This window comes from Leuciscus leuciscus, assembly GCF_965113295.1.
Source record: "Leuciscus leuciscus genome assembly, chromosome: 7".
In the NCBI taxonomy this organism is placed as follows: Eukaryota; Metazoa; Chordata; class Actinopteri; order Cypriniformes; family Leuciscidae; genus Leuciscus; species Leuciscus leuciscus.
Window position 1 is genome coordinate 4,078,374 of NC_138731.1, and position 22,279 is coordinate 4,100,652.

The window sequence follows — 22,279 nt, forward strand, 5'->3', positions numbered from 1 at the left end:
GTCGCGCTAGCTAACTAACGTTAGCTAGCAGGCAGTGCTTGGAAATTGGTTGAAACAACCAACATAAAATATAAATAATTACGCTGTGCATGTACAAATGAAGACCAGTATAAGCATCGCAAAGGGCCTCTGATACAATATAGACAGTTGACAATTCAAAAGAGGTCGATATTTCGGCAACTTAACTCTGGAACAACTCGACGCGCAGCAATGTAAGTGAATGGTGTCCAACGCCCAAATGACAGTGTTTGGAACTATTCCGATCTTCATATCCCGGAAGTAGGCGGTTAAAAGCGCCGCCATTATTTACAACGGAGGTCTATGGGAGTGTCGCAACTCTCTCTCTCTATGGCTCTGGGACCGGCATACCGGCAATCGGGAGCGCGCTCATTCATTTACGATACGGACACGATCGTAGTGGATTACCTGTCTTTTTTTGCCTGGCTGTTTTTGGAGCATCGACTGCCGATCCTTTGTGGAGTATAACCTTTCATTGGAGTGTGGATTACTTATCCGGGGAACTTGAAACAGCTGGAGACACCACAGATTCTGCTCACGGATTTACCATCCTTGCCGGTGAGGCTGATCTGACTTTGCAAATAATACACGCTGGACTGAGAGACTTGTACACACACACACACACACGAACCTTTATTCACGAGTGTGCAATTGTTTACTGGGTTTATACTGTTGTCTTATAAATACACTTTAGGCTTTTTTGCTATTCTATTTGTCTTATTTTGTGTTTAAAACTCCTCCATTCTTTTTGATTTATTCCAACGGGACGACTGTTCTCCCTTTATAGTGTAAACTCCACTTAGTTCTTAGGGGAGTGTTACACAACATTTAAACTACACACACAAGCACACATTTATTAGAGTGTGTTCTACAAGATACAGTTGCATATTTCACATATAAATAGTTTTCATTTTAAATCCTGCATCACCTGTTTTCATTTTCATTTGTGACAATTTCTCTAAACTTTATCACAGTACTACTATGGTATACAACAGGCAGTTCTATTCTTAACCTACAAACATAAAACTTTCCTAAATGTCGAAGTGATTCTTATGGGTAAAATAAAAAATAAATTCTAAAAAATCAAAAAAAAATAATTCAGTGGCTTAGTAAATATCACAGCAATAATTAACTTTATTCACTTAATAAAATCTCTGAATATCATTTACTTGATAGTTTGAGTTGAACATACCGAAATAATTGACTAAAACTCCAACAATTAATTTTGTCTGAAATTTACAGTTAGTAAAAATAAGTTTTTCACTAAAATAATTTAGTATTTGACTAACCAATTATTTATTTAAAATACACTGAGCTAATATATTTGTGAAATTTCCATCACCATATTTGAGAATGGATAATTAAACTGATCTGTTTCAAGAACCACAAATATTACTTAAATAAAATCAATATTATTAATATTTAACACGCATAAGAAATTGATTAAGTTTACTCAATTAAAACAATGCACCCCTCCCCCACCCTCTGACGTGACGACGACAGCTCAACGGTTGAGTGAGCGCGCGCTGTATGAACTCTCTTCAGTCTCCAAAGCAACAGTTCTCCTCTTCTCTTCTCAGCGGCGCAGAATTGGTGCATTTCCTCTGTGAAATTCAGGTGTGTGTATGTTTTATTTTATCTGTATAATCATTAATGTGCTTCAAATCATTTTATTTAATGCGAAAGAACATACAGAGACACAATGTTACTCACGAGTTAAACGAGTGTCGATTCGCGTCTGCCTTTTCGCATGATTGTAACGCCTTGCATAAAAAACACACGACTATATTCCTAAAGATAATGAATATAACTAATTTGGATGATAAACTGTCCTCAGAACTGTGCACTGTGTGTTTATTGGCAGGTGATGGAGTCAGTCGCGTCGCAGCATCTTTCGGCTGTGAGTGACGCAGGACGGCGGTGTAAAGTTAGAGGATACCCCGCAGAGGCGAGCCCATCTCCGGCATAGGAACCAGCGCTGATCCGGTGGATACTGGATAACAGACCGGTTGATTACACTTGAATGTTTAGGCCTAAATGTTTAATTTTTACTTAGAAAATGTTTCTTACATGAGTTTAAATGTAGGCAATATTGTATATGTGTTTAAAATAGTATAAAATATGCTGTATTGCTATAGGCTACTCATCGACAATAAATGCCTATGTCATGTAGTTATACCGGTGGTTGTATGGAATATTTTTACAAAGGTTTAGAGGAAATAAAAAAAGTTAATATTACTGGCATATAAACACAGTTAATATTACTCATAAATATTTGTTTTTAAATGTTTCCCCTAGGGCTGGGCGATATGGATTTTTTTTTTATCACGATATGTTTTTCCATATTGATCGATCTCGATTCTTATCACGATATGTAGTTTTTGCAGATGCTGCCAGTGTAAGGGACATCCTGAAGCTTGAAGAAACAAGAGATTCACTGAAACTTTAGAATAAAGTTTAATAACATGAAAAATTAAACAATATGCCTTCCAATAATGAGCACAAAATATTTTTGTTAAGGTCTTCATGCAGACAAAGGATTCATATTACACTCCCACATTGTAGGAATCTTTCCATTGGTCAAGAGAGCAGCAGGGCCCACAACTGGCAAAAGAAAATTCAGCGCTCTTTCGCCCATACAGAGTTGTATATGCTTTCAAACAAGTGCAAACTAGTAAGTGACTGGTCAGTGGTCACTTTTCAATATATTTTACATTTTTTGATTTTGACCGGCAGAGGTTTCGTTTTCCGGACATTTTGATGATTTGCCGGTCAAATATCGCCTCTTAATTAGTCAAGTTGAGGAAAACTGGAGGCAGGCTATGTAACTTAAAAAATGACATAATCAGGCCGTATAGAATGCAACATGTTTATTAGCCTAACTTTCAAATAGACGGAAAAAAACATGAACGTCCGATTGGCGTCAATCAACGCCAATTGTTTTTACTATGGTTTCACATTCATAGTTTAACAAACCAATCCCCCTTCCCCACATAAAATATCTGAATAGTAGCCTATTGTTTTTACTCAAGCGAACTTAATTATACTCTCTCAGTAGGCTATGTCTCATTTAGCTGGTAACATTTAAATTGGCCACCGTGAAATGACTCCTTGTCAAATGAACTGAAACAAACAAATGACTAGGCCTATAACATTGTCTCGCGTCATTTTAGGCTACTTTTTACGCTGTTTTGCAGTGCTGAATTGTGCAGCTGCCGACTTAAAATCAAAACGTCCCTGTTGCCGCGTTTCCATTACAGATTTGCGCAAATGTTTTGCGCTATTATCTAAATATCGATAAAAAAAAACTATTGCGAAATGACGGCGTTTCCATTAATGCTACTTAATGCATTACTTGTTAGGCGACTAAAACGTCCTTTTTTTCCTCTGACGTGGCGTGTTATCCGAGCATTAATGGCAGGGAAAGACCCTTATACTGCGAACGACACATATAAGGAGTTTCTGGGTGTTTCGCCCTCATTTCTGCTCCGAGGTTTTGATTGTGCCATTTATTTAAGATTTAGAATCCAGTATTCCTATAGGCTAATTATTGTTTCTTTTATGAATTTAATAAAGAACTCTGTCTCGTATTCTGTCCAAACGATCCATGTAGGCTACTTTTGTGTCCATTCGTTTTTCCTTTTTTAACCCGTAATTGAAAAACGAAAAATGAACGGTTGTTGTCTTTTTAAAACGCAAAGTTGAACACCAAAATTTTTATTTGAACTGGCTACACAAACTGCTGCGCAAAAAAAGTAAATACCGACGAATTTTCAGATTTTTGTTTATGACTTTTTGCCCCTTTATTAAACATTTAAAATATTCACAAATTAATATGGAAAACATGTCGATTTTACTGGTTTTCTAAGGCCAAATTAGAACCTGAAATTGATGTTTTTCCCGCAGTGCTGAATGAGAAGAGTCATTAATATTATTAATAAACTATTGTTTTCTAAGTGTCGGCTAAAATCACATTTCCATCTCCACCACTGTTAAGCAGATGCGCTTTTAGAGAGAAATGCACCTTTCATATGGATTGCATAATCAGAAGGTATTAACTTTCGATTCGAATTTGTTCGTTTTAAAGTGGACATTTCAAGCTTTAGCCTAAATAGGCTATATTTTGTTTCAGTTCTCGCGCTCCAGTTTACGGAGATCATGAAAGTGCGTCTGATTGTTTTATTTTATTTTACAAAAGCACAACGTTTTCTTGTTATTGTGAGTTTACACAAATAAAAGTAGTTGAAAATAATGTATTATTATTTTCTGTATGACCAGAAATGATAGAGTATTTTAAGTTGTTTCCACTGTTATTGCAAGTGGTCACGCCCGCGCCTCCGTGCCATGCAGTGCGCGCTCCACACTCAGCTTTGTTCCTTTTTTGCATAAAAGCGTCTTCTAAATATAGCCTATTAAATGTTATAATATAATAAAATTATATAAAATTATTATTATTTGCGTAGCTATACATGGACCTCACACACACCGCGTCTTCTAAGTCAGGTGACTGTAAATGCGCAAAAAACTGTTTCCATATCAGTTTTGCGAAATATTCCTTTTTCGAATTGCCTGAAAAACCTCCTCATGCGAGCATAAAAACTTTTTTGCGATAAACGGGAGTTTTTGCGAAATTGACGTGCTTCCATTGTGCGTATTTTTAATTCGCAATTTCAATTTGCGCAATTTGAAGGGTCGCCTAATGGAAACGCGGCTAGTGTCTCTCCACAACTTGCAATGCGCATAAGCCGCGTAACCTTGTCCTCCGCAAGGCGACTTCGCTGCTTCGTCTTGATCCGATTCTGCTTTTTCTCCGGTGGTGGTGGAGCTGTCTGGACATCTGAGGCTTCAGGCGTTCCTGATTCACCATCGTCCGTCGCGTCTGGCCTCTGAAAAAAGCTTTTACAGGCGGCTAGTCTGCCTGGGCCTGGCCATATTTGAAACGTCTCACTCATTCGTTCGTTGTTTAGGTCTATATTACAGCCGTTTTAGGCGTGCGCTTTATTTGAAATGCAGCATGCGATGTTGTTTAATAACTTTCAAACGGTAGAGCCTGTTCCTTTATAACATAGCCAAAGGTCGGTGTATTTTTGCTTTATACATTTTAGGCTTATTCTCAAATTCATTTTGGCATTACGGCATTACCTGACAACGGAAACCTGAGCCATATCGCATTAATTATATACGGCAGCCGGCAGACTGATACTGTTGTTGTTGCGCTTACTTTTTCATGTGATATATCGAATAATATGTCCCAAGCATATTATCGAAATCGTTAAAAAATGTATCGCGATCCCGTATCGAGATCGAATTATCGCCCAGCCCTAGTTTCCCCCCCCAATTATTTCTATTCAATTTTATTTGTTAATGTACCAAATGCAGTTACTCAGATCTATTTAATTTGTTTCACTTACATTTACTCAGTTAATACAGTGTATGTAATTGATTTCACTGCTTACAAATCTAATCAATTCTAAGTGTAAAAATGTTTAACCAAAAAATTGAGTAAATCATATTAAAAGTTTTTAGAGTGCATCACCACCAGAGTTCATGTCACATATACAAAAACATATTCCAGCCAATTTTCAACATTTTAATCACTGTTCTAGAAACATATTTGACTCAACTTTGTTCATTTGCAATAATATGTTATGATTTGTTCACAAACAACAGGCCCAGACAGTTCACAAATAATGTAAATACACGGTCTTACAATGTCATTGCTTTATAACTGCTCTTTCAAATCCTGTAGGAAAATGAACAGTCTTCATAAAGGTTTGTCATAATATATTCACCCTCATGTTGTTTCAAACCTGTATGAATTTCTTTCTTCTGCTGAACAGAAAGGAAGATATTTAGAAGAATGTCAGTAACCAGACAGTTTCTGGTCCCATTGACTTCCATATTAGGAAAAAAATATACTATGGAAGTCAATGAGACCAGAAACTGTCTGGTTACTGACATTCTTCTAAATATCTTCCTTTCTGTTCAGCAGAAGAAAGAAATTCATACAGGATTGAAACAACATGAGGGTGAGTATATGATGACAAAATTCTCATTTTAAAGTGGAGTATCCCTTTAAAAATGTGCCAACTGCATATAAGTGAATCAGATGTTGGTCATCAAAACATGAAATCTGTATGAAACACATAAACAAATGACACAAAATGTGTATAAATTCTATATGACTTTAATTTGAATAGCATATGATTCAATATAAGAACTTTAAATGATTTATATATGAATTTTATATATTTCTACTAATACCATACACATTTGCATACTTTTTTCATGTAAAACTCATATAAGTCTTTTAACAGTATTCATATATGACGCAAAAATCCCCTAAGTTATATGTGTGCTATTTAGTATGAAATGGGCCATAATCGGTCTGATTTTGTATATGACATATATTGGCCTTATATGAAACACAGAAGGTAATTCTGGCTGATTTAAGTAAGGAAGATATATGGTTGCCATATATGAACCATGCAGGTTTTTTTCATATGGGTGAAACCGCGAGATGTGGTCCAATAGGTTTTTTTTTCTCTTTATTTTGAAATTTGCAGCGCTCACGTTTATGTCATAGCCTCTTAAAGTTTAATCATCACAATAGGCTGTATCGTGACTGTTTATTTTGTCCACAAATTTCAGAATTGAAATGATCATTAAGAATTTTGTTATACCTGTATTTAACCTTATCACCATTTGATGATGAACAAGACTTTTAATAAACCTTGTGATTTACTTGCAGAACTTACAGATAATAATAATTTAAAAAAATTACATAATTTTATTCTTAAAAATTGGCATCTTAACAGGTTTTTATACAAGACCACCTCCTTCTGTTGCTGCCGCAGAAATTAGTTATGGTAGACTATAATGAGCTTGTAGCCTAGACCCAGCAAACAATTATATTGTCTGCTTTTAAACATTAAAAAGTCGTAAATACATGATCAACTTCACGGAATAACTGCAACTTACGGAAATCGACCTCTCTGCATTGTACCGCTGAAATGAGGTGCGCAGCTCTGATCAAATTTGGCGGGCTGCCCTGAGATGCGCGTACAACGTCAACCATTTTCAGGCTTCTAATTGGTAAATTACCCTTTGTAAAAAAAACCAAAACAAAAAAAAAACCACCCATTTTAATTAAAGTTATAGAAAACTTATTTTATAAATGATTATGACACATTCAAGATTTAATTTTTATTTTTATTTAGTTGCTAATATAGTATATAGTATATAATATAGTATATAGTCGTTGCTAATGCCAGACATTACAAACAGTTACAGGTAATGATCGTGTTTTTTTGATTGTTTGTTTTTTAAGCAGTGAAAACAAAATGTTATTCTGACTGTCATCACCACTGTAAAGGGGTTGCTTCTCTATATGGCTCTTAAGCAGCTGGGAATAAAACAGTAATCATACATCTGTTTCTATACACATTATTTACAGCACAAAGTAATTACAGTTACTTGCTATAATACATCAAACAATTAAACAAAATCAATCAAATGTGCAAGCAGAGGGAACTCTAACAGGTTCCTTGTAAACCTCCATGCCAAATGTGTAACTGTGCATGAAAGGGTCAACACTGTCTTGTAATTTGGCCACAACCAGCTCCCTAAGTAAGGAAGGGGGTTCTGGAATAGAAACTGTTGATTCTTCAACAATCTCGGTCACGACCGGTCGATCCCAGTCAATGCTCAACTGATCAGATCCCAACTGAAATAACAGGATCAAAAATTATAAGGATTTTCTGAAAAAATATTTAATAATTTATTTATTTTTTAAATACAGAAATACCCAGCTATCAAGGCTTACTCCACCTGATCACACAATGTTTCTGTGCTTGAAATATGTCCTGAAATCCACAGTTGCTGAGGAGATTTGTGAAAAAAGAGGGTGTCGGTCCCATGTGCTTCTGAAAATATTAAGGTGTGCATTTATCCTGGGAATCATGACAAATTGTTGACATAAGATGTGCAGGTCATTGTTGGGATCTAGAAAGCCAGAGTCCTCAAGATGACGGAAGGCTGCATAATAGTTGCTGAGAACTGAGCACCACAAGTCACGCCATAATCGCTCAATTCGTTGATTGTGTGCACTTCTGCCTGTGATCATGCTCCTTTTTTCTGCCAAGTAAAAAGGAAGAATTAAAGGTACAATGTTGGTTGTATTCGTAATGTAGGAAAAACAACAACATCATGAATATCAACATCTCATTCCATATCTTACAGCATGCACCTGTTAAGTACAGGGGATGAGATTGTAAGTTGAAAAATAAATAAGTATTGAAAGTTAAAATACCTGGTCCCCTTAAGGGATGTTCCAACATGAAATGAGCAACATCAACATTTTCACCACCCTTGTCACTTCGGACACGAACAGGCAATCCATGACTCTGTACAGCCTCCAAAAAACACTGAAGCACCGTTGAGGCTTTGTTGTTAGTATTTTCTTGAAGATACATGATTTTCCTGCTATCCCATCAATTCCTCCATGGACAATTATTCGCCATTGTTATGGAAAATTCAGTATTACTTATATTCATCGTTTCCAAACTGTTCATTTCATTTAGTCATGTGTTTCTGTGAGGATTTCTAACAGCTGAAGGGACATGAAAGAACAAACACAATAACGCCAGACGGGCCAGGAAGATAACGGACACCTGGGGCACGAGAAAGAGTTTTAGTATAATAGGGTCCCAGACCCCCTCCTGAGGGAAGCAGGAGGTCATTTAGATTGTAAATGAAGGAAACCAGTCCATACTGGCTTGAGATATAAGATGTCTTTAAGGAAATTTACAGAAACTGGGAAAGGAGGAGTCAAGAATGTCAGAAACCTGTATAAAATGTCTGTGTTTATTGAGTCCACTAGGTCATTCTGTTTCACAGCTGGGTGGCTGCGGTTGTGAAAAGAATCCTCAAAGAATAAACCTTTTCTCTTCAAAACAGTTTTGCCTCTTGAAAGTTTCTTACACCTTTGATGCTGTTTTTATTAATCTCTGAAAATTGCTCTTACACCATCTAAAATAAGAAGAGCAAAATAACAATTATTTCAAAGGAACATGCGATAGGATTGTTACAAATAAGTGCATCTTGGAAAGTATAGCTGATGGAATACTGTATACATTAAATGTATACAATCTGTACACACCAAATTTTAATTGATAAAATACATCGACTATCTAGTGAGTTGGACTTGTAACTTGAAGGTTGTGGGTTCAATTCTCAGTACCAGCAGGAAATGACTGAGGTGCCTTTGAGCAAGACACCTAACTCTCAATGTGTGCGTGTGTCCACAGTTTCAAAGTTTGCAGTGTGTGTGTGTGTGTGTGTGTGTGTGTGTGTGTGTGTGTGTGTGTGTGTGTGTGTGTGTGTGTGTGTGTGTGTGTGTGTGTGCTCACTACTCCTAATGTGTGTACACTAACTTGGATGGGTTAACTAATGATTCATAGCATGCAGTTATTATAAAGTGTTACCAGTACATTCAACCAGCAGCAAAAGTCGTTTTTACAGTGTCCATTAAAAGATCAGACAGATTCATAATTCCTGATTCTGATGTGTTTTATCTCCATCAGATTCCCATCAGCTCACTCTGGATCTGAACACAGTGAATATATACCTCCGTCTGTCTGAGAGGAACAGAGTGATTACTGACACTTTCCCAGAGCAACCGTATCCTGATCATCCAGACAGATTTGCTGGATATATTTTTCAGGTGTTGTGTAGAGAGAGTGTGTGTGGACGCTGTTACTGGGAGATTGAGTGGAGTAAACGAGTGGATATATCAGTGTCATATAAGAGCATCAGCAGGAAGGGATCGTGTTAGTGAGGTATTCTAGCAGGGCTAGTTCATCAAGGTTTTCAGCCAGTAAACAGGATGGTGTATCGGTCAGGACACAGGAATAAAGATGAGGAGATGTAATTTCTTCTATTAACTGTATTGAGATCCAGCAGTACTCATCAGAACATTCCAATATCCAGTATTGTCATTATAGTCTGATAAAAAAACAAATAAATCACCATTAGGTACTGTCATTTAAAGGGGAAATGAAACGTCCATGTTTTGGCACTGGTAGTAGCTACATATATTAGAAAAATCACCTTGCCAAAAAATTTTCTTTTAAAAAGTTGTTAAAACCACAGATATGACAAAATTATTTTCGTAATTTCTAGCTAGCGAGTCGCCATTTTGGAGTGACGTCACAGCCTACGTAACGGGGTTGGTTGGTTCCGCTGGTGAGTGAAGAGAGTGAAGCGTTACTGGACCGGACTGAATACGCAATTGATTTGAAATGGAGGAAGACGAACTTGAAAGACCTGTTGAGCCCGTGTGTCCCATTGCTTATGCATTTGAGTCGATACGGCGTGGGAACAGAGCAGTGGTACGTCGCTATGTCGAACAGCCGGTGATACATGGCCGTAGCCGTGTCACCGAGGTCCAGACCTCGGTCATATTTTTACATTCAAAAATAAAATGTCAAGCTCTCTGAATGATTAATTAGCCGTTTAAACCTCATATGAGTGTTTGCAATTCATTTTGCTGCGAGAATCTAGCGCAGTGAACGGGGCTTGAGAGCGCGTTGTGAGGGCGCGGGTGCGATCCAGTGTTGCCAGATCCATCTAATGGAAAGGTGACAGTAGTCTTCTGGACTTGTTTTTCTGATTTAATGTCACACTTTAAGAAGTTATTAAAGTGGAAAGTTGAATGTTAGGGTTCGTGATATATTAATCTTATTTCCAAAACACAAGCTTTGAACTTATTTCGGATTATTATAAAAAAATTTATAATTGTTGCTTGTTTTTCGTAGCAATATCTGGCAACATTTTACTGTCGGCATTATTAAAAAAAAGCTTATAGAAAAACTGTAATTGCTGACAGGAAGATACCACATTCGGTAAGACAAACGCAATGATCACCGTGATTATCTGTAAGAAATTTATAACACTATCAAAAACAATAGCATAATACAGATCTGTATGTTACAGAATCAAAAACAATAGCATAATACAGATCTGTATGTTACAGAATGAAGCAGGAAGATGGCTTTTTTTTATTGAAGAGTAGGATTGAAGAGTAGTCCACACACACACACACACACACACACACACACAAGCTATAACGTTAGCAAATAGCCTGTAAATAGTAACGTCTGTAAAATGTAAAACATTATATTGAATAAAAAATTATTTCACAAACATCTACAGTGTGCATGTGCAGTTTGTTAACATAACGTTAGACGTCGTCTTTTTGTCTGGTACTAAGTTAGCGTTATTTAGCTAGTTCATGCTTACAGCTGTTAGCTAACAATGACTGTACCTAACGTTAGTTGTTCGCTGGTTCGACCAGCACATGCATCTTGTTAACGAGCCAGTGTGATGCAAACATGTATGAGAGGTTTGACATGATAATATGATAGCAGATGAACGCTTTTTATGCGTAGTTTAATGTTAAGTTTTATGTCTTTCACTGCGTTTTACTGAACTCAGCCCAGAGCCTTTAAAGCCAACCAACCCCGTGACGTCACATGTTAGAATACTGCACAATGGCGGCGCCCTGGCCGCGAAAGATATTACGTTTTTTTCTTTTATATGTTTACATTTATCATGTTTCTTATTGTTGATTATAGTGGAAATCCATTTTGTACTTGATTGACTGCTTCATTTCCCCTTTAAGACTTTAACAGACTGCCCAAACAGGGATATTTTAAAAACTATATCAGTGTGCAAATAACATTAAAACAATTTCATTAAATGTACACTTTAACCATTACATCTACTATTCATTTAAGACTTTAACAGTCTGCCCAAACAGGGACATTTTAAAAACTAAATCAGTGTCCAAATAACATTAAAACAATCTCATCAGACACACTTTTCCCATGAAATATTCACAATCAACTATTAAAACTTTAACAGACAGCAAAAATGGGGAACTGTAAAAAAAACAAAACAAAAAAAACAATCAAAAACTGCTGTTTAAAATGAAAAAAACAGCAAACTCAATTACCTTATGGTACCAGAAACAGCATGGATTCCATTTTAGTCAATCAGAAGTTCATTTTTAAGTGAAAGCAACTTTGGCCTGGCCTTCCCATCTTCGAGATTTAGCAGTACTTTCTGTATGAACAAAAAAAAAAAAAAAAAACGGTCAGCTTCTTTGGGTAGCTTATGTGAAGGGCATACAGTAGCCCAAAAATCAGCACCAGTGCACTAACCCAGGACTTTGCAGACATTACCACCTCATCTTCAAAGGACAATAAGTAGATCCTGTGGGTTGAAAGGCAACTTTTCAACCTCTTCCTCGACAGCAATGATGGCAACTGCTGCCTTTTGTGCCTGGTCAAGATCCTCTCTCTAAATGGATTGAAATAAATCTTTGTTAATGCATGTCTTTACAAATCTACAAAACAAACAGGCCATAGTCAGGGCAGACACCATAACAAAATGTTCATAAATTACAACAAAGCCTTGAAAAATGGTTATGCAGTTCAATTGACTAATATTTACAAAAATGTAATGCTAATTGTAACAATACATTTAACAAAATTGTTAATTAGCAAGATTTTATTTGGACAAATACTAGAACTTTACTAGGTACTAATACTAGGTGTATCAGCTAAATGTTCTTGAAAAAAATCAAAAGGAAAAGTAAAAAAAACATTAAAGATAGTTAAAAGTTAAAGATAACGAGTAAAGTAAAAAGATATACAACCTGTAGAACAGATTAGCCCATGATTTACTCACCCTTAAGTCATCCTAGGTGTATATGACTTTCTTCTTTTAGACAAATAAAATCGGAGTTATATAAAAAAAAAATCCTGGCTCTTCTAAGCTTTATAATGGTAGTATATTGCAACCATCAGTTTGAAGCTCAAAAACATGCATCCATCTGTCATAAACAAACTTCATGAGGCTCCGGGAGGTTAATAAAGGTCTTCTGAAGCAAAACGATGAGTTTGTAATCAAATATATTTAACATGTTACAAAATAAAATTCTAGCTTCCGGACAAACGCAATCTACTTGCCCCTAAAGCGCAACTTATGACGTCAGAATTAGCATAGTGCATCATGGCGTAGCGTAAATATCAGCAGTACATCGCATTTTTTGTAAGTTGCGTTTTACACTTAAGTGGAATCCGTATGTTTGTATGGCCGGAAGCTAGTTATTTTAAATGATAAAGTTTCAAATATTAATATTTTTTTACACAAACTCATTGCTTTGCTTCAGAAGGCCTTTATTAATCCCCTGGAGCCGCTTGAAATTCGTTTATGGTGGATGGATGCACGTTTTTGAGCTTCAATCCGTTGGTTGCAATCCACTGCCATTATAAAACTTGGAAAAGCCAGGATATATTTTAACTCCGATTGTATTCGTCTGAAAAAAGAAAGCCATATATACCTTGAATGGCTTGAGAGTAAATCATGGGCTAATTTTAATTTTAAAGTGAACTAATCCTTTAAAATTAACATCTATCACAGCCTTCATTTTTATTTAGAAATCAAATTTAATGTAGAATAAATAAGTTTCTTTGTTACTAAAAGGTGGTGTTTAAAGGGATACTTCAGCCAAGAATGAAAATTGTCATTACTTGCCTTCATGTCATGCGAAACCCAGAAGAGTATTATTCACCTTCAGAATAAATAACATTCTCTTTTAATTTTTGTCCATCCATTGAAAGTCTAGGCAATCCATATTTCCAGGCTTAAAAAGTATGGAAGCATGTTAAGACATCGTACAAGTAATACTTATGAATAAAGTAGTTTAATCAGTCTTCTGATGAAGCTTTTAAAGCAGAAAATTAATCTGTTTATTAATGAAACATAAACCTTGATCAACGCATGTGTAAAGTGCATCAAAGGTCTTGAAAGCTCAAGCAGGTTTGTGTCAAACAAGTGTGTTTGAACTTCAGTTGAATTAACTTGATATGCTTTATGCATGTGCACTGATAAATGTTTATGTGCTAAAAAAAAGACCCAAGACCTTAGATGGACAGACAAAATATGAATATGAACATTTTAAAAACCTTTTTGTCCCAAAGATGAACAGGTCTTAATGGGCTTGGGACTGGGTGAGTATATTGACAATTTTCATTTTTGGATGAACTATCCCTTTAACGCGGGGTGCACAATATGCAATTTATAATAGTCCTTAGCGACTGTTTCTTGTCAGACTGTACGAACATGATCCTTGCTGCAAGTCATGTCACACTGTAAGATCTCAGATGTCATTAATGTCAGACTGTACGACAGTCAAGACACATTAAAAATAGTGGCATCATTCATCAATGACAAGTTTGGTGATGTGAGCTGAATAACACACCAGATTGAAATGGTGGCTACAAAGAAAACTCTAACGTTAATTTTGGTTATTTGACAGTCGTCATAGGTGAAGTCACACTGCAGGACTGTGAGTCTAATCTTCTGACACTGCCAGAATTTCATCTGAGGTAAAATTTTATTGCAACGGTCATTAATCGGCTGTCGGTGAACATGTCAAACTAACGATCAAAGAGTTCAGATTTTAGTGTAGGATCAGAGGAATCTTTTAGGATTTGCAAAATTTGTCTCAGATGGCCAAATCATTGACAAAATCACACACATACCTGTATTTACTTCCTTTTTTCGGTCGAAGTCCACAGTAGTCGATTGTCGAGTTCACGTGCGTGATCATAGGTAACTAAGCAACAGTGGAGAACTCGACAATCGACTACTGTGGACTTCTACCGAAAAAAGGAAGTAAATACAGGTATGTGCGCTGGCTGAATTAACATCACTTTTATTCATATCTTTCACATCTACTGCAGTCAGATTCACCGCGTTCACTCTGAAGGAATCACTCACATGTGCACTTGTAATGACACATCAAGGATGTTAAGAGGCTAAAAGCAGGTTTAAAACTTGCCCCATTTAAGTCAACAGGGTGCAAATTTTAAAAAGAGGATAACACGATGTAGGCAACACCGATTTTTGTCATTGTTCTCTGTACTGACAGCACTCCACATTTACAAAAAAATTAGCTCAATGTTAAAATTGACCGGAGTTCTCCTTTAAGACAACCTGAATGCTCAGCTAGATTTTAAACATTATTTTAACTAAAAGGTTAAATTGTTTCTATATAACATTTCATACCTTGTGTGTCTTGAAAACATCTGCAGAGTCTTCTTTTAGATAAACTGGTAAACCCGCCAGAGCAGTAGTTCGTCTGATGTGAATGTCATTTTTGTCCTTAAAGACAAAACACAAAACATAGCATCATTTAATTCACAATTAAACAACATTTATGGATGAATTATTTTCATAACTCGTGATAAGAAAACTTTCAAGCATTGCAACCTTAATTCCATGCAATAGTATTAGTAATCATGTGACTCTTCCATAAAAACCTGCATAACAGGGAAATAATTTTGAGTTGGGAGAATCCGTCACTCTGATTAGAGAGTTGTCGTCTTTTGAAGACAAATTTTATTCATATTTTCGAATGAATCAACAACAGTTTCAAGGCATCCTGGACATCGTGAAAGAGGACATCAGCAAGAGCCAAACACATTTCAGAAATCCGATCAGCGCCAGAGACCGTTTGGCAGTATGTCTTAGGTAATATACATAGCCTGCCCTATAGTATATAGCCACTGAGTAATTAGGAAATGCTATCCAACAAACTTTTGGATAAATTTCATAAGTTAGGCTACAAAAAAAAGAAAGAAAGATGAGACAAAGGAGCAACATGTTGGCTACAGAAATGCTATTTGCACATAGTAGTTTAAAGGATGATAATAATAGTATTAATAATAATAATAATAATAGCAGCCTTATATTAAAAGCAGTAGTAGGCTATGAAGTTCATATAGTTTACATACACCTTTCAGAATGTGCAAAATGTTAGTAATTTTAGCAAAATAATAAGAAATATTAAAATATAAAGTTTTTAGCACCAGTCTGATTAAACTGTTTTACATAACAGATGTTTATATATATATTATATGGGACCCATACAATTGCAAAGGGTGAAAACGTTCACTGATGCTTTGAAAAAAAGCTATAATTTTGTGTTGTGGACTATATGTTGTGTGAAACAGTTTCACCAGAGTAGTAAATAAAATGCAAAATGTATTATCCTCTCATTTTGCTAAAATTATTAATATTTTGCAGATTATTTAAGGTGTATGTAAACATTTGACCAACAACTTTAGTTCATAAATTGCCATTGTTTTTGTTTTGTTTTTTAGATACTTAGCTACAGGAGATTCATACAAAACAATATACCTAAACTATCGTCTTGGAAAATCAACTGTAGCAACAATAATCCTGGAGGTGTGTGACACAATTTGGCAAAAACTGCAGCCTCAGTACATGCCCATACCAAATGAAGATGCTTGGACAAAAATTGCAGATGGATTTCAGGAGAGATGGCAGTTCCCAAACTGCATTGGAGCTCTGGATGGAAAGCATGTGGTCATCCAGGCACCATCAAACTCTGTATCCACCTTTTATAATTACAAAGGTGGTTTCTCTATTGTTTTGATGGCCCTGGTTGACCACAGGTATTGCTTTACTATAATAGATGTTGGTGGCCATGGCTCCAACAGTGATGGGGGCATCTTTGCTCAAAGTGCTTTAGGGAAAGCAATAAAAAGTGACAACTTGGCAATCCCTCAACCAAGACCACTGCCTGGATTCTCACAACCAATACCCCATGTGATTGTGGCTGATGCAGCCTTCCCACTGTCACAGAATGTAATGCACCCCTTCCCTGGAAAGGACCTAGACGAGGCTAGACAAATTTATAATTATAGGCTATCAAGGGCCAGGAGGGTGGTGGAGAACTCATTCGGAATCCTTGCATCCAAGTGGGAGGTGTACCAAAGGAGGATCAAGCTGCAGCCCCAAAATGTGGACAAAGTTATAAAGGCCACTTGTGTCCTGCATAACTACATAATCAAAACCACAGACCCATCAAATCAACACCAAGCACCAGAGTGTTTGGCAGAATCCAGTAGCAGTGGAGCTGTACAGAATCTACAGCAGTGTGGAAATCATCCATCAAAGGAAGCATTTCTGATAAGGGAGGCCTACAAGGACTATTTTATGTCCACTACTGGAGCAGTCCCATGGCAGCAGAATGCTTGCTTTGGAGTGTCTCAATAGGGAATTGAACTGCAGTTAGCAGTAGCACAACTATGTCATTCTATTTTGTTCATGATATTTATGAAGTAATTTAAAAACACAATGTACTCAACACTACAATATTATTTGACTAGAATGACTAAAAAAAGCTTACCACATAAATTGACTCATTTATTCCTTAATCACAACATTTAAAGACATTTTATCTGCACATTTTAAAGTTACGTTGTAACAGTATGCGGAAGACTATAAATATGTGTACTCGAGTTCACTGGCTGAAGAGGATCCACTAGCTTCATACATTGACTCCATTTCTGCCATATGGACTAGCTCATGAATCTTAAATTTTAGCTTAGCTTTTGTGTGATCTGGCATCTTTCTCATGGAGGTAGCCATTGACTTAAAAAATGCATCTAGCTCATCCTCCTGATGCTGTTTCCTGCTACCCAAATACTCCATTATTGCAGCATCAACTGCAGATGGAGCACAAAAGCCACTTCTTTTGGGTGCAGAATTGGATTTATTCCCTGGTTCTGCCCTCTTCTGCCCTTTCGACTCGAGCTGTCTCTCATCTGCATACTTCTCTCCTCTGCTTCATCTGGTAGATTACTGGATGTTCTATTAAAACAATTTAATGTGGCCTGCATTAGAATTCATATGAGATTTTAAAATAGTTAGATAATAAATTAACTCATTATGAGTGTAAAGCAAAAGTAAAGTTCTGATTATTGATAATTAACTTACTCCCTGAACTGAAGGTGTGGAATCATAAATTCCAGGATCCCTGCATATTTGTACGGCTTCTGAAATTTAGCTGGGTCTCCACTTTTGGTGGCTGCTTTTTTTCTACTTAGGTGATAGGCATCTCGGATGTTAATCCACTTCTTCCTAGCACTATCCCCTATAAATAAATAAGATACACACACACACACACACACACACACACACACACACACACACACACACACACACACACACACACACACACACACACACATTTTGAACATAAAATGAGAAAAACGTACTACAATAGCTTTAATGATATTGACTGATGTTATAGATTACATTTTATTATAATTGTTGTTTACAACATGTCATTGAATATGTTTTTGCTGTTCTTATTGCATTTACACGTCTTTGCCAGCAGATGTCCTCAGCCAGCATGCTATGTTCCGAGCGCATCTAAACAGTGAATCTAGCAAGTCTAGTGTAATCGATCTAATCTAACATTGAATTTAGCTGACGAAGTCAATGATGGGATAAAAACATCGCCTAGTTTATGTATACAACGCCTTTTTCACTGCAACTTCAGCAGTGTTGTCAAAACTAGCGCTGAATAGCCTACCTGAGGTAATTTTGTTACACTATGCTAAACTGCATAATATCTCATCGTTAATACTTCTCACCATTTATTCCCAGGATACGACCGATTGCTTTCCATATATCCATCTTTTTTAACGTATCCTTGAAAAGGGGGTTTGTCTTGTCAAACAGTGGAGGATTTTTTTGTACCTCGACGATTAACTTCTCTGCAATGTCATCTTCCATTTTAAATGCGCGAGACCTTTAAATTAGAATGGATTCTGATTGGCTGTCAGTGTTTTATCGTTCGACAGCTGAAAAAAAAAAACGTTCTGAAAGTGATCCCAACGATATCGTTCCTCATATCTTTATCGTTATAGTTGTGGTGTGAACTCTGTTATTCTTTAATATGGAGAACGATTTTTAGAATTATATCTTTATCGTTATCTTTATAGTTATCGTGCTTGGTGTGAACGGGCCTTAAACCTGCATTATTCCGGCTTATTCACTTTCTTTCCTACATTTAGATAGGTGGGCAAATGCATTTTTGTCTCAGTGCATGCATTGTTTTAGTTTGACAGGGTCTGCGCTAGCTTAGCTTAGCACAATGAATGGAATCCTTTGTTGCCAGCTAGCATGTCCTGAGTAAAAGTGATATAATTTTTTTTTAAAACCCACCTAATTACTTCTTGTGGCCTGCGTATTCACAACAAGTACAAATAGTGATGCAGATTAACACTAGGCGATTTCCTAGGCAGATATTGACTTATATATTAAGGACTATATTAGGGGGAAGCACAGATGAAGCACTGCTACTTGGGCGTGATATCTCTGCGCCCAAGTAGCAGTGCTTCGCCTGTGCTTCCCCCTAATATAGTCCCAAGTCAATATCTGCATAGGAAATCGTCTAGTGTTAATCTGCATCGCTATTTGTACTTGTTGTGAATACGCAGGCCACAAGAAGTAATTAGGTAGGTTTTTTAAATTTTTTATATCACTTTTACTCAGGACATGCTAGCTGGCAACAAAGGATTCCATTCATTCATCTACTCATTTTAGTTTCACCCTGTCAAACTAAAACAATGCATGCACTGAGACAAAAATGCATTTGCCCACCTATCTAAATGTAGGAAAGAAGGTGAATAAGCCCTATTTCAAAAAACGGTGGAGTGTTCCTTTAAGGAAACTCAATGATGACCAGAGCTTTCAAGTCTTGACAGGTATTTCTCTGAAGCGAGTCACTTTGAATGATGAACAAACTAAAATGATTTACTCTGCCTATCAGCCTGAAAAAAATGGTGGCACTCAACATTACATAAAACCTCAATGATTCTAGTATGTCATGATGTTTGCAATATGATGTGTGAGAACCAAATCACAGTTTGAGGTTTGTGCTGCCATATTACCATTTTTCCCTAGGCTGTGTATGGAGGAGTTATTTTTTTTATTTTTTTTTACATTTTGTCTATTTTAAACAGTTGATTATATTAATTTTCAGTCAAATTATTAAACAAATTGATTTTATTGCTTCAAAAGACTTTAGTTTGCCCAAAGAATGTAAATTTTGTCATTAAAGGTTGTATCAGCGATTTCAGGCCCAAAAAAGGGCCAAACATAAATGATCACATTCATCTAATCTTTCCTAACGATCCGCTAGCTGCCCGCCCCATAAGCAGGCCGTCAAAAAAACGCGTCTCTGTAGGCAGCCTAGGCTCTGAGATCTGCACACAAAAACAATTAGTTTCACTAGTGTTGTGAGGTTTTGCGCTCGTGCACGGCTGCATGCGAAGTCGGAGAACACGAGCGCAAAACCTCACAACACCCACCCCTGTCGGTTGGAACACTATTTATTTTGGTTTTGAGTGGTTGGTGAAACTAATTGTTTTTGTGTGCAGATCTCAGAGCCTAGGCTGCCTACAGAGACACGTTTTTTTGACGGCCTGCTTATGGGGCGGGCAGCTAGCGGATCGTTAGGAAAGATTAGATGAATGTGATCATTTATGTTTGGCCCTTTTTTGGGTCTGAAATCACTGATACAACCTTTAAAGGGTTAGTTCATCCAAAAATGAAAATTCTGTCAGTAATTACTCACCCTCATGTTGTTCCAACCCCGTAAGACTTTCGTTCATCTTCGGAAAACAAATAAAATATATTTTTGATGAAATCTATCTGAGAGCTGTCTCACTCCTTCATAGGCTGCTAGGTAATTGAAACTTGCCGGCCTAGAAAGTTAGTAAAGACAATGTTTAAAATAGTCCAAGTGACAACAGTGGCTCAACCATAAGTTTATCAAGCGACGAGAATACTTTTTGTGCGCAAAAAACCCCCCTCAAAAATAATGACTTTATTCAACTATTAATTTTCTTTTGTGTGGGCCTCAGAGTGAGATCATGTAGTGTAACTGCACAGCGCTTCTGGGTTGTACGTCAGAACGTAAGCTCACTATTGGCCAACATCACAAACATGACCAGCGTCGGCCAATAGAAACCCTACGTTCTGACGTACAACCCAGAAGCGCTGTGCAGTTACACTACATGATCTCACTCTGAGGCCCACACAAAAGAAAATTAATAGTTGAATAAAGTCGTTATTTTTGTTTGTTTTTGCGCACAAAAAGTATTCTCGTCGCTTGATAAACTTATGGTTGAGCCACTGTTATCACTTGGACTATTTTAAACATTGTCTTTACTAACTTTCTGGGCTGGCAAGTTTCAATTACAGATAGGGCTATGGAGGAGTGAGACAGCTCTCAGATTTAATCAAAAATATCTTAATTTGTGTTTTGAAGATGAACGAAAGTCTTACGGGGTTGGAACAACATGAAGGTGTGTAATTACCACTGTTGTTTTCGTCAACGATGACGATAACGAAATGATTTCGTTGACGCACCTTTTTTTTATGACGATAACGCGACGATGACTAGCTAAAAATGTCTCTAAGGTGACTAAAACATGACGAGACGTTTTCGAGTTTTCGTTGACGAGACGAGACGGAACGAAAATGATTATAAGTCTGACGTTCAAATTAGGGTTGCCAACCGTTCTGTATAATACGGAATCGTCCGTATTTGACACAATAAAGTCTTGTTCCATATTGAACTGATACGGAACGCACTTTGTTCCGTATTTTTGAGAATCAATTCAGTGCAAATCCATGACAGACACATAGCTTCTAATATGTCAGACTATGAACTAAGACATTTGTAGGCTATGAGAAAAAAAACCCGACGGTGCGGTAGATGCTAATTTCTCCCCCTGTTTGTCTATGATCAGCATAGCGTTTTTAACATCTTGGAACATCATCAGAGAATGCCCTTTTAATTGGTCGTTTCGCATTGTGAGTCACGTATCGTAGCAACGATGACGACAAGTGACAACAGCGGGAAATGTAAAAATGACTAACGTTACCTCCGAGCAGCCGGCGAAAAAGAAAAGAGCACAGAAATGTAAAATTGAATGGGAAAATGACTACCCGTGGCTGGAATGCGTGAGGGACAATGAATACAAGGCCAATTGTACCATATGCCGTCGCGATGAGAATGCCTTGGATATTAAGCAGCACACATCAGGAGATAATCTAATGATTCTATTGAATAAGTTCGCACACAAGGCTACAGAAAACTGTTGTGTTTATTTTTCTTCAAATGCAGTCTAAGCCGGTGAGTTTTGAATGTTATATGTTGTATTTGTTTAAGTTAAAAATAAAACGTATTATAAACTAAACAAATCCATGGTTCATTGTTGGCAAAATGATCATGATAGCCTTTATATTTCACATCTATGTGGTTCACTCTTGTAACTTATATTGATTAGGCCTAACGTTACTT

General features: G+C 36.8%; 1 protein-coding gene and 2 long non-coding RNA genes across 4 annotated transcripts in view; 1 reads left to right on the forward strand and 2 right to left on the reverse strand.

Moving 5' to 3' along the window:
- Positions 1–2,318, forward strand: part of LOC309503530 — a 43,379-nt gene extending 41,061 nt beyond the window's left edge. Inside the window, exons 2-3 of the long non-coding RNA XR_014207697.1 lie at positions 834–1,635; positions 1,883–2,318. This is a non-coding gene — a long non-coding RNA (uncharacterized lncRNA). The remainder of the gene's footprint in view (positions 1–833; positions 1,636–1,882) is intronic.
- The window catches only part of LOC309503583, a 194,824-nt gene that overhangs the window by 134,594 nt on the left and 37,951 nt on the right, over positions 1–22,279 (reverse strand). The window lies entirely within an intron of this gene.
- The window catches only part of LOC309503453 (C-type lectin domain family 4 member M-like), an 87,454-nt gene that overhangs the window by 50,047 nt on the left and 15,128 nt on the right, over positions 1–22,279 (reverse strand). The window lies entirely within an intron of this gene.